The 16,671-nt window shown below is 41.8% G+C and overlaps 1 protein-coding gene across 5 annotated transcripts in view; it reads right to left on the bottom strand.

The window, feature by feature from the left end:
* The window catches only part of nectin1b (nectin cell adhesion molecule 1b), a 603,780-nt gene that overhangs the window by 447,944 nt on the left and 139,165 nt on the right, over positions 1–16,671 (bottom strand). The window lies entirely within an intron of this gene.

The following is a 16,671-nucleotide window of genomic DNA, read 5'->3' as shown; positions in this document are numbered from 1 at the left end:
TTTTCATGTGAAAAATCTCCAGCTCCCTGAGGCAGGTCTGTGAGCGCACCTTGCACACATGCGCTGGCTTCCGCGCTCACCCTCCTCCCTCCCACCCAGGCAGCGCTGAGCATTTCAGTGCGCAATTCACACTGGCTGGCCATTAATCGATCAGCCAGTGTGAAATCGCGGTCGGAGCCCGATCGCAGGCGGGGACCATTGCTCGGCCACTCCCGGGACCGCCTGCCGCACCCGCCCGGTGAGGGGGAAAATCCCCCCCCCCCCCCCCCCCCCCAATAGAGTGGGAAATATTTCATTTCCCAAAATATAAATTCTTCATTTCAATAACCAGGGAAAACAGAGGTTTTTTGTCAGCTGACCTCACAGGGAAATGAAGCAATACAAGCTGAGAACGGTCTAGTCAGGGAAGGAATAATCAGCCAGGGTTCCCATCCCTGAATGCTTGTTTCGGAATCATAATGGGACAGCATCGCCATTGATGCAACCCATAATTGAATATCTTGATGACACAATCTGTCTGGGTTCAAAGGTGAAGAATGGCTAATAGAATTGTGCCCTAACAGTGTCAGGAGAGGACAAAGGGACGTGAGAAAATTCACACAAAAATTGAAGAAACTGTTTTTCTTAATTCCTAATTTTAGCGCATTTGGTCTACAATCCATTAATGGCAGCAAAAGTCAGCAGGAGACTCCATTCTATTTAGAAACCACAAGATAACCATGCTCGATGTTGCTGTGCAGAAGCCATTATTATGAACGGACCTGGATTCCTTTTAAAAACAATTATTAAACTGACAGCAAACACGCTGGTTCTCCAGCTGTCATTCCTAATGTTGATAAGCACAAACTAACCCAGTTTGGATGGAAGCAGCTTTCTGCCTTGATCGTGCTGAAAAACCCTAACTGATGTCATAGCCTGAGGAATCTTCCTAAAATTGTAATTTTATCAGAAAGACTGGACATGGATTAAAAATCTTCAATTATTAATTCAAGTTTGATGGCATTTTATAATCAGAATTCTTATTAAGCTGTAGCGGATAAAATGTCACACACTCGGCAAACACTCCGAATGCCAATTAACAACCAGGCAAAGATTTTCTACAGCTCATCAATAACTGTGACGAGGGTTAGTGTTCAACAAATGCCGGCCAGTACATTAATAATCTAATTTCTTTTCCATCCATTTCGAAATATCCCAGAATATCAGTGATTTGTTACACTTTCTGTCCTCTGGAAAGAGATTAAGTACAACAACACTTCAAGCCATGCTACCTTGGTACACCTTCAACAGGAGCTTATCAGAACATTCAAGCAAAGCTCGAGGAGCATAGTGTGATCCCACGAGAAGGATAACTGCCTTGAAATGCTAATGCATTTTTCCATCTGACAGAATATACATTGGATATCTAGCCATGTGCAATTTATAAAAGTTCTATTCAGGTGGCAGGAATGGGACCTCATTGTGGGCAGGAATGACTGAAGGGATTGAGAGTTAACAGGAGGACACCATAACTGAATTCTAATGTGACTTATGGTATTACACCCTTTCCATCCTGGCTGATAGTGACTGTTGTGGGTGGATTAACCAATGTAAATTGATCTATTACTTTTTATTATTTGCAATGGCTCATAGATCTAGCTCCAAGATTAATCATTGGTCAAGTTGGACTCCTTCATCCTTCTTCCCTATTAACACTTTTGTGTTAATTTTCATGCACCATGTGTCTGCCTATTTTAACAATCTATGTTTTCCTGAAGTCTTATCCTCCTCAGTGTTTACTACATTCCTGAGTTTCAAATCCTCTGCAAACTTTGAAATTATGCGCTGTATTCCCATTGATATATGAAAAAAAGGAATGTAGTGATGGACACTGGGTTAGTCACGATTCAGACTGTTTCACAATTTAGTGATTTCTGATCCGTGGATCCTTCCAAACACTGTCCATTACAAGCCTTGACCGTTCCTCAGGTTTCTCAGTCCAATTGCAGTGTTCAAAATGGCATGTAACACCTGGAAAGTAGCCATGTCCAAACCAAGGGAGGTGGGGGGAATTCCTGTTAACTGTCTGCTGCATAGAGAATATGAGAAAACATGCATTTGGAAAATAAAAAGATTGGAATGAGAGACAGAATATTAAACTGCAATAGCTTTCAACAACCACATTTGAATCATGAATAATTTAAAAGAATGATTTAAATTTTTCGAAAGTGTTATAGCATTACATGGTTGTACTGTTTGCAAACCACTACAATATTCTGGCTCCTGTGGGGTTAGTCTGTTCTAGATAATGAGTGTTTATGGAACATCAAGATTTCTGTCACTACAGTCAGACCCTGAACCTACATCTGCTGCTGTGCCTCTTAATCCTGTGATTCTCCTTCCCTTGAGAGTTTACCAAATTTCTACACCAATCGTATGCAAGGTTCACACTAATGCATTGCGGATCCTGTGACCCAATCTACTGCTGGTCAAACTATCCCCAATGCAGAACAACTTCCATGGCAACACACAGTGGAAACAAACGGCAGTACACGCTTCCCTGTAACATAACACATTACACAGACCTTGGATTACTACTCCACCATTCATCCTGGAACTTAAACCCTATTGGTGGTTTGGAATTAAGCCGATATTCCACTATGATCTTCTGGTTATTGAAGCAACACAAGCGATAACAAAAATAAGATTAAATTCACAACTGCAGGGTTTGAATTTGAATAAAAGAGCTTTTGCAATGTTTGGAGTTGCCCTGTTGTTCATTTAAATACTTAACGTAATTATACCATAACAAGGATTAAACTGTGTACATTAACTAAACTCTACAGTTTGATCAAAGATATTACCAGCTTCAATTTAAATCTTAAAAACAAATTTAAGGCCAGTAACAAATACTGCAGTCTAGACTATCAGAGCAAAGCCAGTCACAATAACTATCTGTCTGACCGGAGTGACAAACACCACTAGCCTCGATCCTCTGTTACAGCAAACACTGCAGGATTTGGGTCATTGAATGCAGGGCTAGCTCAATAGTACTGTTGGGATATTGTGCTAGTACACTGTACCACTCACGCTTAAAAACAATTCCGATAATGAAACACCATCAGCAATCAGAGCGTGTGATTGGTGACCACTTCAGTGAACAGCTCTGTCAACTCATTGAATCCAGGATCTGTTCATGTCTTCCAGCATGACAAACAGAAAGCAGCAAATGAACCACAAAGAACCTGCATTAATCAGTCATTTGCTAGATTGTCAGTGCAGAATTGGGTACCTTATACAATTACACTATGCTTACATGCTTTCTTACGCTCATTTAAAATATCGTTACCATGACAACTCCTCTTTAAATCAAGCTCACTAGCTTCAGTAACCATTTAGGAAATATTCTGATGCAGTTTACACAGGCTGGACTCAGGCAGATTAATAATCTGTTCACGTTACCTCACTGAGTACATTAACCCTCGTTCATGCCTTTGTCACCTCTAGACTTGACCGTTCCAATGCACTCTTAACTGGTCTCCCACACTTGAGCTCATCCAAAACTCTGTTGCCCATGTCCTAACTTGCACCAAGTGCTGTTCACTTATCAATCTTGTACTTGCTGACCCTCATTGACACCTGGTCAAGCAATATCTTGATTTAAAATTCTCAACTTTAGTTTTCAAATCCCCCCCCCCCAATCTTGAATTTCCTCCAACCCCACAGCCTCCAAGATATGTACGTTCATTCATTATGGTCTCTTGAGCATCACTGATTTTAATCACTCCAACATTAGTGGCTGTGCCTTCTGGTGTGTTGGCCCTAAGCTCTGAAATTGCCTCCCTAAACTTCTCCACCTCTCTACCTTGCCTTCCTCCTTTAAGATACTCCTTAAAATCCACCTCTTTGATCAAGCTTTTGGTCATCTGAACTAATATCTCCTTATGTAGCTCAATGTCATACTTTGTTTTCTGATGCTTCTGTGAAGCACCTTGGGATGTTTCACCACGTTAAAGGTGCTATGTAAATATAAGTTGTTGTTGTAGGGCAGTATCCAGGAATAGTGCAGCTATCCGTCAGAGATTACTCATAGGTACAACTGGCCCACATTCAGCAGTGGGCATTCTCAAACAGCAAGTTAACTATGGTCCTGGACCTCTATGTCTGACATTCCCTATGATGGATATTTTAATGCTCATCCAGGTTTACCGCGAATGCATGACCCAATTAAAGAAACCAGTTTATTTAGTAGCACCCTGCAAATATTTCAGTCTGTGCGTGGCATCACACTGAATGCTCAGGGCCACACATAGATATATGGCACTGTTCAGCTCTCAGCTCAAATAGAATACCAAACATAACCTACTGGGTTATAGGCAAGAGAGAGAGACACACAGCCAGAGAGAGAGAGAGATTATTCTATTCAATTATACTTATTAACTCATACAGCTTTCTATCCATCTACTATCTAACATATATATATATATATATATAAAATAAAGATCACAATTCATCCAAAGAATCAAATATAAAATAGTCCCCACACCTCACTACAGATCTCCTCATCTGATGCCTCAACTTGTGTTCCTATTTTACGCATCAGTACAGCTATTGTGGATATACCAGGACTGACCCCGCTAAGCCAGGCACGTCTAAACTTCTGGTCCTCATGGGAAATACAAATACATACTATGCGGTAATCTGCTATAGGTGCTGTGCATGTTCAAGAATGCACACAGCATTGTTGTCAGTAGACGCTGTGAAAATTTAAAATCATGGTCCCATTCATCATAAAGTAGGCCTCTGCTCTTCGAAGTTTAGAAAAATGAAAATTAGCTCATTCTCAAGAGATTAACAGGGTAGATGCCAAGAAGCTGTTTGCCTTGGCTGGAGAGTTTGGAACTAGGGAATTAGTTTCAGGGGACGGGGTTGGCCATTTAGAGCTGAGATGGGGAAAAATTTCTTCACAGAGGGGGTTGCAATTTTAGAATCCTCTAGCCCAGCAAACCGTGGATGCTCAGTCCACAAGTACATTAAAAACTGAGATCGATAGATTTTTGGACACAGAATCAAGAAATGTGGAGATAGGGCAGCAAAGTAGAGTTGAGGTAGAAGATCAGCCATAACCTTGCTGAATGGCAGAGCAGGTTCGAGGGGCCAAATGGCCAACTCCTGCCTCCCATTCCGGACATCCTTCTCTGCATACACTTCAGGTTTTTAAACAGATCTCGGTGTTGTGATCAGGGTATATTCACCAATGAAGCAACAGCACTAAGGATCAGCCATTTTTAACTTCCAGGACTCTAAAATTCAAGCAGAACAATCAAATAAGAATACAAGAGAATTTGGGTTGAGTTATCACCACTTTGCGGACACAATGCATGGACCATTACAGCAGCAGCTCACACCACTGGCTGAGGCAGAAAATAGCAGTCATCAAATAACTATCTCCTAATAACTACACACCCATTATCCATTAATGTTAAACATGTAGACCTATGAGGGACTGGCACTAAGATTTTGAATCAGAACAACAATTTTCCTCTAATGGGGAAAGGGACTGAGCTGGCATGATCTTGTGGTGATAGATTGATAGAGATAGATAGAGAACAGAGACAGAAAGAAAAATGGAGATGAGGCGGGAAAGCAAAGCATAGGCTGGGATTTTCCAGCCTGCCCACCATCGGGATCTTCTGGTCCCACCAAAAGTCAAAGGACTTCTGGCTAGCCAGCCACATCACATATCGAGGCCAGAAATCCCTAGCCATAGAGCTTTATGGCACAGGAAGAGGCCATTCGACTCATTGGCTGGGATCTTTCAGCACCCCCGTGGCAGGTGTCCCCACAGCAGGGTCGACAAGCCATTGAAATCTTCATTCACATTGGCGGGACCGGAAGATGCTGCCGGCATGAGGGGCTGGAAAATTCCAGCCATCGAGTCTGTGCCGGCTCCTGGACAGAGCTAGCCAATTAATCCTGTTCATCTCTTCTTTCCTCATAGCCCTGCAAATGATTAAATGTTGAAGAATTTACCCAATTCACCTTTAAAAGTTACTACTGAATCTGCTTCCATCATCTTTTCGAGTGGCGCAGTCCAGATCAGAAAACAATATAAAAAAAAAAGTTTCATCTCCTCCCTGTTAAGAAAAAATCATTCCATTAATTTATCCACAAAAATCTAGCACATTATGAACTTTTGCCTCTTACACAACATCTGCCATTTGTTAACATTAAATTTCCTTTCCCAAAGATCTAGCACATAAACACACTGGTGTCATACGGAGGATCTGGAAAATTGCAGCTATTTGCCCGAGCCTGAGTGGGGATTATTACTGTCCTCTGCTCTCTCCTTCTGCCATCAGTGGTCAATTATTACTGTCCCTGGCTCTCTCTTTCCCCCATTAGTGACTGACTTGTTACCTTTCCCAGCTCCTTCTCTCCCTACCTTCAAAGTCTTCATCATCTGTAAGTAAAATTGTTTCAGAATGTAACAGAGAATGTATCAGTTGTGTGGATGCATTTAATAGACAAATTAATCACAAACATATTGCACCCTAAAACTATAACTGACATGAAAATGGAGAGATGCAGTATGAAAGTTCAAATGTTCCCCTGGGTAATCCTAAATTTAAAAACATTGCAAGATTTGACCTAGAGTACATTATCTGGAAGCAGATCAATAGAACTCATCAATTTATTTTGCACATACAGTAGCCCTAGGGATGATTTGCTCATTCAGGGTCAGTGACTCGATTATAATCTGCGTTAAATTTGTTCAAAATATTTTAATCTTAAAGTTGTGAAAGTTTGCTGACGAGATGAAATATTTCAAATTCCACTGCTCACTGCCCTTGTCTTAATAAACAGCTGTGAGCTGTAATATTTCTTTCTGACCCCTATAGGTGTATTAATTAATTTGTTTTTAATTACATTGCCTTTACTAGGCAATATTGTCTGTACAAGTATAAGCACATGAAAAAGGACAGGCAAATCATTTGGTCTATCAATCCCACCTCATCCAGACACACTGCAGCTTCATATACCATAAACGTGTCTGACCCCCTTAAGGCATTTAAGGCAAGTTGTAGGAAAACACATTAACCCATGAGTATCCCTATTTTCAGCTACCCTGAAACCCCTCTTTGTTTCTCAAGTCCTGTTTCAAATTAATAGAGGGGCAAAACATTAATGTGCAAATATAAAAGATCAAAAATGTATAAATAAATGAGGTAAACCATATGTGAAAATGGCAGAAAGTGTGACAGTGAATTTAACGCTATGTAGTTGGTTATTAGCACATGGATAACAGGTCAGCAATAGGTGACGCTTGCACTCAATATCAGATATCTCGATCTTATTCATGCCCTTCAACGAACAAAGGTATCTTCAATAAAATACAATTGTCAGTTAGCATCTATATATATTAACATTTTGGATTTAGACCCTTCAGCAGAACTGAAAATTAATTTCTCAATGTAAACTAAACTGGATAAGGGGCAAGGGAGAAAAAGAGGTCAATGCCCAAACAACAACGTGCATTTACATAGCTCCTTTAATGTAGTAAAACATTCCAAGGTGCTTCACAGGAGCATTATAAAACAAAATGCAAGACCGAGTCACATATGGTGGTGATATTAGGATGGGTGATCAGAAGTTTAGTGAAAGAGATAGCTTTTAAGGAATGTCTTAAAGAGAGAGAGGTAGACAGACAGAGAGGTTTAGAGAGGGCCAGAGCTTAGGGCTCAGGTAGCTGAAGGCAACTGAGGATGAAAACTGGTGAATGATGTATGAAGATTTTAAGAAGTTTGAAGGGAGCAAGACTGTTTCCTCTGGTTGTGAACTCAGTGGCCAGAGATCATTGATTTAAAATGGCCACAGAGTGAGGATTGGAGAAGGAGAAATTGCCTAATACAGGGGGTTGCTGGAGCGTGGAATGTTTTGCCGCACTGAATGATCGAAGCAGAGACCATGGAATCTTTTATTGGAAAACTGAATAAATATGTAAAGCTGAAGATGATACAGGGCTATGAGAGAGCAGAGGGAAGTACAATTAGTTTGGGATTGATGAGGGCTATGGGGATGGAAGACGGCAGTGGGAATTGTTATGGACTGAACCAACGAGTAGGCAGAGATATAATGGGATGAATAGCCTCCTGCTCTGTAAACTCCTATAATTTAAGAAAGGCAATGAAAAAGTGAAAGAGTGAACAGCTGAATAAAGTGATAAAACACTTGGGAGGACAATGGAGAAAATAAAAGAACTCCATATGTAGGAAATCTGAAATAAAGCAATGCATTGGAGATAGTCAGGTCAGTAATCCTGGTGAAACCACACACCAGTTTCTTCATATCTCTCAATTCCAGTTCATAGTTCTCACCTAACACCTTTGATGGCTCTATTTTTTTGTCTCAAAATATTTTTCCTCTCAACAGTTTCCAACTCTCATTAATCCATCAAAGCATTAAATAATGATCCTATAGATCTATTGTGATCCCTCTCCCAACCTCCTGGATAGGAGACAAGAAAAAAAACTTTGTCACCTGATAGGCAAAGTTCTCTCACCTCTATTCCCCTACATCTCTCTGTAACTGCACAATATTGCTTGTCTATGTAAGACCATAAGACGTAGGAGCAGAAGTCGGCCATTCGGTCCATCGAGTCTGCTCTGCCATTCATTGAGATCATGGCTGATCTGATAACCCTCAACTCTACTTTCCTGCCTTTTCCCCATAACCCTCGATTCCCTTGTTGATTAAAAATCTGTCTATCTCAGCCTTGAATATACTTAACGGCCCAGCCTCTACAGCCCTCTGTGGTAAAGAATTCCACAGGTTCACTACCCTCAGAGAAAAAATTCCTTCTCATCTCTGTTTTAAATGGGTGACCCCTTACTCTGAGATTATGCCCTCTGGTCCGAGACTCTCCCACAAGGGGAAACAACCTCTCAGCATCTACCCTGTCAAGCCCCCTGAGAATCTTATATGTTTCATAAGGTCACCTCTCATTCTTCTAAACTCCAATGAATACAGGCCCAACCTACTCAACCTCTCCTCATAAGAAAATCCCTCCATACCCGGGATCAACCTAGTGAACCTTCGCTGGACTCCAATGCCAGTATATTTTTTTTCGAATAACTTATATATTTTTTCAATATATTTTTCTTTTCTAATATATTTCTATTATTATTTTTAAATTTATTTCCATCCATTGTTTTATCTCCACCTTTTAGCCTATTTCGATCCCTTCCCCCTGCCCCACCCCCATTAGGGCCATCTGTCACTTGCTCATCCTGCTTCCTCCCCTTAATGTCACCATTAGCACATCCTTTAGCTAATATCACCATCGTCAACAACCCTTTGTCCTTTTGTCTATGACATCTTTTGCAATCTCTTCTTTGCCTCCACCTATCACTGGCCCTCTATCCAGCTCCACCTGTCCCACCCCCTCAAACAGCTTATATTTCACCACATTTCTATTTTCCTTTAGTTCTGATGAAGAGTCACACGGACTTGAAACGTTAATTCTGTCTTCCTCTCTACAGATGCTGTCAGACCTGCTGAGTTTTTCCAGCTATTTTTGTTTTTGTTCCAGTATATCTTTCCTTAGATAAGGGGATTAAAACTGTTCACAGTATTCTAGGTGTGGTCTAACGAGTGCCTTGTATAGTTTTAGCAAGACCTTCCTATTTTTATACTCCATTCCCTTTGAAATAAAAGCCAACACTCTGTTTGCCTTCCCTATTACCTGCTGAACCTGTATGTTAGGTTTTTGCGATTCATGCACAAGGACTCCCAAATTTCTCTGTGCTGCAGCCTTTTACAGTATTTCTCCATTTAAGTAATGTTCCGCTCCTCTATTCTTCCTGCCAAAGTGCATAACCTCCCATTTTCCCACATTATATTCCATCTGCCACATTTTTGCCCACTCACTTAACCTGTCTATATCCCCCTGTAGACTCCTTGTGTCATCCTCACCACTTGCCTTCCCACCTATTTTTGTATCATGCACAAATTTGGTGATAGTACATTCACTTCCCTCATCTAAGTCATTAATATACATTGTAAATAATTGAGGCCCCAACACTGATCCCTGTGGCACTCCACTAGTTACAGGTTGCCATCCTGAAAATGCCGCCCTTATTCCAACTCTGTCTTCTATTAGTTAGCCAATCCTCTATCCATGCTAATATACTACCCCCAACACCCTGGGCTCTTATCTTACTAAGTAGCCTTATGTGCGGTACCTTATCGAACACCTTTTGTAAATCCAAATATATTACATCTACTGGTTCCCCTTTATCTATCCTGCTCGTTACCTCCTCAAAGAATTTTAATAAATTTGTCAGGCATGATTTCCCCTTCATGAAGCCATACTGACTCTGCTTGTTTATATTATGTAATTCTAAATGTTCGGCTATTACATCCTTTCTTATAGACTCCAACATTTTCCCAATGACAGATGTTAAGCTAAACTCAGTGCTTCCCTGAACTTAGACAAAACAGTGAAATCCCATTGCACCTCATGCCCCACATTCCTTGCAACTTTCTGCAACTAGTAAAAATAGAAACAGTCAAAAAATGTATATTTTGCCATAACTTCTGCTGCTGTTATTCTTTGGCCAGTCAGCAGGAGGCACAAGCTGCTTTCTCTGCCAGTTGCCTACTCAAGTTTAACAAATTCCAGAATGAGCCAAATAGTTTTCAAGTTCTGACTTGTATTGAAGCTAGGAACTGACACTTCTAGTTATTGTCTGAATGACAATCCCTCCTTTTTCACTCTCACCTTACACAAAGCCTACAAGTGGACTCACTATGAGTAGCATGACACTCACCCAGTCATTACATTAGCCAGGGGCCAGAGATGCAGGAGCTCGGATAGCAGCATAAGTAGTGCAATATAACTGAAGATATAATTCACTCAGGCTTTTGGACCTCTGGTTATATTCATTTTAGGCATGGATCCATTACTGGAAGGAATTGTTGGCGTCTACAGTTAATGATTTTGTGTGGAACAGCTTCAATTGCTCTGTTTGTAGGTGACACAAGAGATAGCCCAGGCAGAACTTATCAAAACACATTCTAACACCATGCCCTGAGTCTTAAGCCCAGAAGCCAATACTCTGCCAAATTCATTATGCCAACAGGGGCCACCCCCAGGACTAACTGTATGCTGTCAGTTACAGCCACATAGGGACTAAAAATTACCCTTATATAATTCTATATTTACAAGACAAGATTTAATATTATTACCTCCAAGATAGGGCATCTGAAGCAGTTATTTTGTCTGGATGAGCTGCTCAAAATGCTGGTCTTGCCTTCCCAACATCCCTCTTTAGGAATTGCTAAGAATCACCAGAGTCCACTGGCCAGGCAAAAGTATTGAGAGAAATACTGCACCTAAAAGCAGCAGCTAGTCATCTTGTAACTCCTCCAAGAGCTGGCCATCATAAGTTACCCAGTGTAGAAGGGTGGCTTTTATCTCTCACTTTACTTCATTAGACTTCAAAATTTGCAACACCCATTGCCCCAACTCCGACCCATTGAAATAAACTATACCCATTACTACAACAAAAACAAAAAGTGCTGGAAAAACTCAGCAGGTCTGACAGCATCTGTGGAGAGAAAGACAGAGTTAACATTGAGTCCAGATGACTCTTCTTCAGAACTAAAGAGAAGCAGAAACGTGATGAAAAAATACAGTATAAGGGGGGTGGGACAGATGAAGCTGGATAGAAGGCCAGTGATAGGTGGAGGCAAAGGAGCGATTGCAAAAGATGTCATAAAGAAAAAGGTCAAAGGTGTATTGATGGTAGTGATACTGGCTAAAGGAGGTGCTAATGGTGACATTAAGAGTAGAAAGCAGGATGAGCAAGTGACAGATGGCCCTTTCAACAACACCCGTTTGACCTTTTGTTTATGACATCTATTGCAATCTCTCCTTTGCCTCCACCTACCACTGACCTTCTACCCAGCTTCGCCTGTCCCAGCCCCCCACCCCCGTCTTATACAGTATATATTTCACCACATTTCTACTTCTCTTTAGTTCTGAAGAGTCATATGGACTCGAAACGTTAACTCTGCCTTTCCCTCCACAGATGTTGTCAGACCTGCTGAGTTTTTCCAGCAATTTTTGTGTTTGTGTTTGTGTTGACAGATGGCCCTAGTGGGGGTGGGGTGGGGGAAGGGGACGGTGTGGGAGAAAATATCAAAATAGGCTAGAAGATAGGAATAAAACAATGAATGGAAATAAATTTTAAAAATAATAATAGAAATAGGTGTGGAAAAAAAAAATACCCATTACTAACAACACTCAACATGGTGCCCATTCCTCAAAGGTATTGTGTCGTGAGATAAGACCATAAGACATAGGAGCAGAAATTAGGCCATTCGGCCCATCGATTCTGCTCCGCCATTCAATCATGGCTGATAAGTTTCTCAACCCCATTCTCCCACCTTCTCCCCGTAACCTTTGATCCCCATGCCAATCAAGAACCTATCTATCTCGGTCTTAAATACACTCAATGACCTGGCATCCACAGCCTTCTGTGGCAATGAATACCATAGATTCACCACTCTCTGGCTAAAGAAGCTTCTCCTCATCTCTGTTTTAAAAGGTCTTCCCTTTACTCTGAGGCTGTGCCCTCGGGTCCTAGTCTCTCCTACTAATGGAAACGTCTTCCCCACGTCCACTCTATCCAGGCCTTTCAGTATTCTGTAAGTTTCAATCAGATCCCCCCTCATCCTTCTAAACTCCATTGAGTATAGACCCAGAGTCCTCAAACGTTCCTCATATGTTAAGCCTTTCATTCCTGGGATCGTTCTCGTGAACCTCCTCTGGACCCTCTCCAGGGTCAGAACATCCTTCCTCAGATACGGGGCCCAAAATTGCTCTCAATATTCTAAATGTGGTCTGACCAGAGCCTTATAAAGCCTCAGCAGCACATCCCTGCTTTTATATTCTAGCCCTCTCGAAATAAATGCCAACATTGCATTTGCCTTCCTAACTACCAACTCAACCTGCAAGTTAACTTTAAGGGAATCCTGGACTAGGACTCCCAAGTCCCTTTGCACTCCAGATTTCTGAATTCTCTCCCCATTTAGAAAATAGTCCATGCCTCTATTCTTCCTACCAAAGTGCATGACCTCACACTTCCCCACATTGTATTCCATCTGCCACTTCTTTGCCCATTCTCCTAACCTGTCCAAATCCTTCTGCAACCTCCCCGCCTCCTCAATACTACCTGTCCCTCCACCTATCTTTGTATCATCTGCAAACTTAGCCAGGATGCCCTTAGTTCCTTCATCTAGATCATTAATGTATAAAGTGAAAAGTTGTGGTCCAAACACTGACCTCTGCGGAACTCCACCTGTCACCGGCCGCCATCCTGAGAAGGACCCCCTTATCCCCACTCTCTGCCTCCTGCCAGTCAGCCAATCTTCTATCCATGCTAGTACCTTGCCTCTAACACCATGAGCTCTTATCTTACTGATCAGTCTCCTGTGCAGTACCTTGTCAAAGGCCTTCTGGAAATCCAAGTAGATAACATCCATTGGCTCTCCTTTGTCTAACCTACTCATTACCTCCTCAAAGAATTCTAACAGATTTGTCAGGCATGACCTCCCCTTGATGAAACCATGCTGACTTTGCCCTATTTTACCATGCACTTCCAAGTATTCTGAAATCTCATCCTTAATAATGGACTCTAAAATCTTACCAACGACCGAGGTCAGGCTAATCGGCCTGTAATTTCCCATCCTTTGCCTCACTCCATTCTTAAACAGGGGGGTTACATTAGCGATTTTCCAGTCCTCTGGGACCCTCCCTGACTCCAGTGATTCCTGAAAGATCACTACTAACGCCTCCACTATCTCTTCAGCTATTTCCTTCAGAACTCTGGGGTGTAATCCATCTGGTCCAAGTGATTTATCCACCTTCAGACCTTTCAGTTTTCCTAGCACCTTCTCTTTGGTAATGGCCACCATACTCACCTCTGCCCCCCGACTCTCTTGAACTTTGGGGATGTTACTCGTGTCTTCCACTGTGAAGACTGATGCAAAGTACCCATTCAGTTCCTCTGCCATTTCTTTGTTCTCCACTACTACTTCTCCAGCGTCATTTTCCAGCGGCCCAATGTCCACTTTTGCCTCTCTCTTACCCTTTATATATCTAAAAAAAACTCTTGCAATCTTCTTTTATATTACTGGCTAGTTTACCCTCATATTTAATCTTCTCCCTCCTTATTTCTTTTTTAGTTGTCCTCTGTTGGTCTTTGTAGGCTTCCCAATCCCCTGCTCTTCACCGCATTGTATGCTTTCTCTTTAGCTTTTATGCTGTCCCTGACTTCCCTTGTCAGCCATGGTTGCCTCGTCCTCCCTTTAGTATGCTTCTTTTTCCTAGGGATGAATTTTTGCTGTGTCTCCCAAATTACTCCCAGAAACTCCTGCCATTGCTGTTCCACTGTCTTTCCTGCTAGGCTCATCTCCCAGTCAATTCTGGCCAGCTCCTCCCTCATGCCTCTGTAGTTGCCTTTATTCAACTGTAATACCGTTACATCTGATTCCAGCTTTTTCCTCTCAAATTGCAGGGTAAATTCTATCATATTATGGTCACTTCCTCCTAAGGGTTCCTTCACCTTAAGCTCCCTTATCAAATCTGCCTCATTACACATCACTAAATCTAGAATTGCCTGTTCCCTAGTGGGCTCCACCACAAGCTGCTCCAAAAAGCCATCTCGTAGACATTCCACAAATTCCTTTTCTTGGGATCCACTACCAACCTGATTTTCCCAGTCTACCTGCATATTGAAATCCCCCATGATCACTGTAACCTTGCCTTTCTTACACGCCTTTTCTATCTCCTGGTGTATTTTGTGCCCCACATCCTGGCTACTGTTCGGAGGCCTGTACATAACTCCCATTATGGTTTTTTTACCTTTGCGGTTCCTCAACTCTACCCACACAGATTCTCCATCACCTGACCCTATGTCATTTCTTGCTATCGATTTAATTTCATTTCTTACTAACAAAGCAACCCCACCCCCTCTGCCAACCTGCCTATCTTTTCGATAGGATGTATATCCTTGGATATTTAGCTCCCAGTCCTGATCCCTTTGTATCCATGTCTCCGTGATGCCCACCATATCATACCTGCCAATTTCAATCTGCGCCACAAGCTCATTTACCTTATTTCATATACTGTGTGCATTCAGATACAACACCTTCAGTCCTGTATTTCCCATCCCCTTTCTCATTGTCGTCCCTTTATCTGATGTGCTTGAAGTTAGATTCCTAGCCCTTTCCAAACACTCTGTCCTATTTTGTGTTCTGGAGACTTTAATAGCCTCCCCTGGGCTCTCCTTTCTTTTCAGTTTTTTCATAATTTTCCATGAAGTTGAATCCACCCCCCCAAACGCTAACCTGCTGCTTTGTTTCCCATTAGTCATACTTCTTGGAATTTTACCCTTCCCTCCCCCCCAGTTTCTAGTTTAAAGTCCTGCTGACCACCCTATTTACCCTTTTCGCTAGAACATTGGTCCCAGGTCGGTTCAGGTGGAGACCCTCCCAACGGTACATATCCCTCCTGTTCCAATACTGATGCCAGTGCCCCACGAAATGGAACCCCTCTTTCCCACGACACTCCTTTAGCCACGTGTTTACTTCCCTTATTCTCGCGTCCCTATGCCAATTTGCATGTGGTTCGGGTAGTAGATTACACTCCTACTGCCAGCAGTACACAAACCTGCAGAGAAGCATATTTCATATCAACAGGCCATACACAAGTATTATTTTCTGTTTTTGTAGTTAATCCATATATTGTTGGTTAAGAGGGAGGAAGGAATGGAAGTGGGTTAACAATTACATCCAGTTAAATATTAAAAAAACTGAGAACCCTGAGCATTACGCAGAGAGTAACCTTTACCCTGATGAATAATGATTCTGTATAGTTATACATAGATGCAGTGACCACCACTCAAATCCTTTACTGTGCTGAAATTGTACCCAGCCATCTTTTCATACTGTGGAATAAGCAGGAACTCAAAATATAATCTTTGTCGAGTTTTAGGGTGTTGATATTGAGAGAGGTGGAATTAAAGCATGTACCTGATGTCTTATACTGCAATAATTGGAGATAGATTGTATACTCAATGATGATCAAACCTAGGGTGCGCCCACAGGATACTAGAAATATGGAAATAAGAATCCACTTAACGGTGCATGCTGCAACGCCCCCGCAGCCACACCATCCATTATCTGGATATGGTAATTAACATTCCACAACTCACAGTAATTAACATGCCAGTTCCTGGTGATCTCACAGACCAGGGTCTGAAGTTGGAATATGTCATCTCACTCCAGCCCCTTAATACATTCTGATAGACCAATAAAACTGGTAGTTTAGTTCATTCCCCCTACACATTACACAGAACAGCTCTCTCTTCGAACTCCACCACCTGCGCCCCCTCCACCCTGTCTCTCACATTTGCTCTTTTCAGAGATGACAAAGTGCTCTCTCCCCTTGTAATTCTGACAACCTAGCTAATATCAGGACCTCTGTTTGGGGAATCCCAATTTTGAATTTACATCTCATTCAATCACTACAGCATATTTAAATGAAGGGCTTTTACCCTTATTCCTAATCCTTAATATAGTCAAAGGATGGAGACCAACGGTCACATTCTCTTGCTTGCCATT

The sequence above is a fragment of the Cetorhinus maximus genome, chromosome 2, assembly GCF_964194155.1.
Source record: "Cetorhinus maximus chromosome 2, sCetMax3.hap1.1, whole genome shotgun sequence".
Classification (NCBI taxonomy): Eukaryota; Metazoa; Chordata; class Chondrichthyes; order Lamniformes; family Cetorhinidae; genus Cetorhinus; species Cetorhinus maximus.
This window is presented reverse-complemented; position numbering and strand designations above follow the sequence as displayed.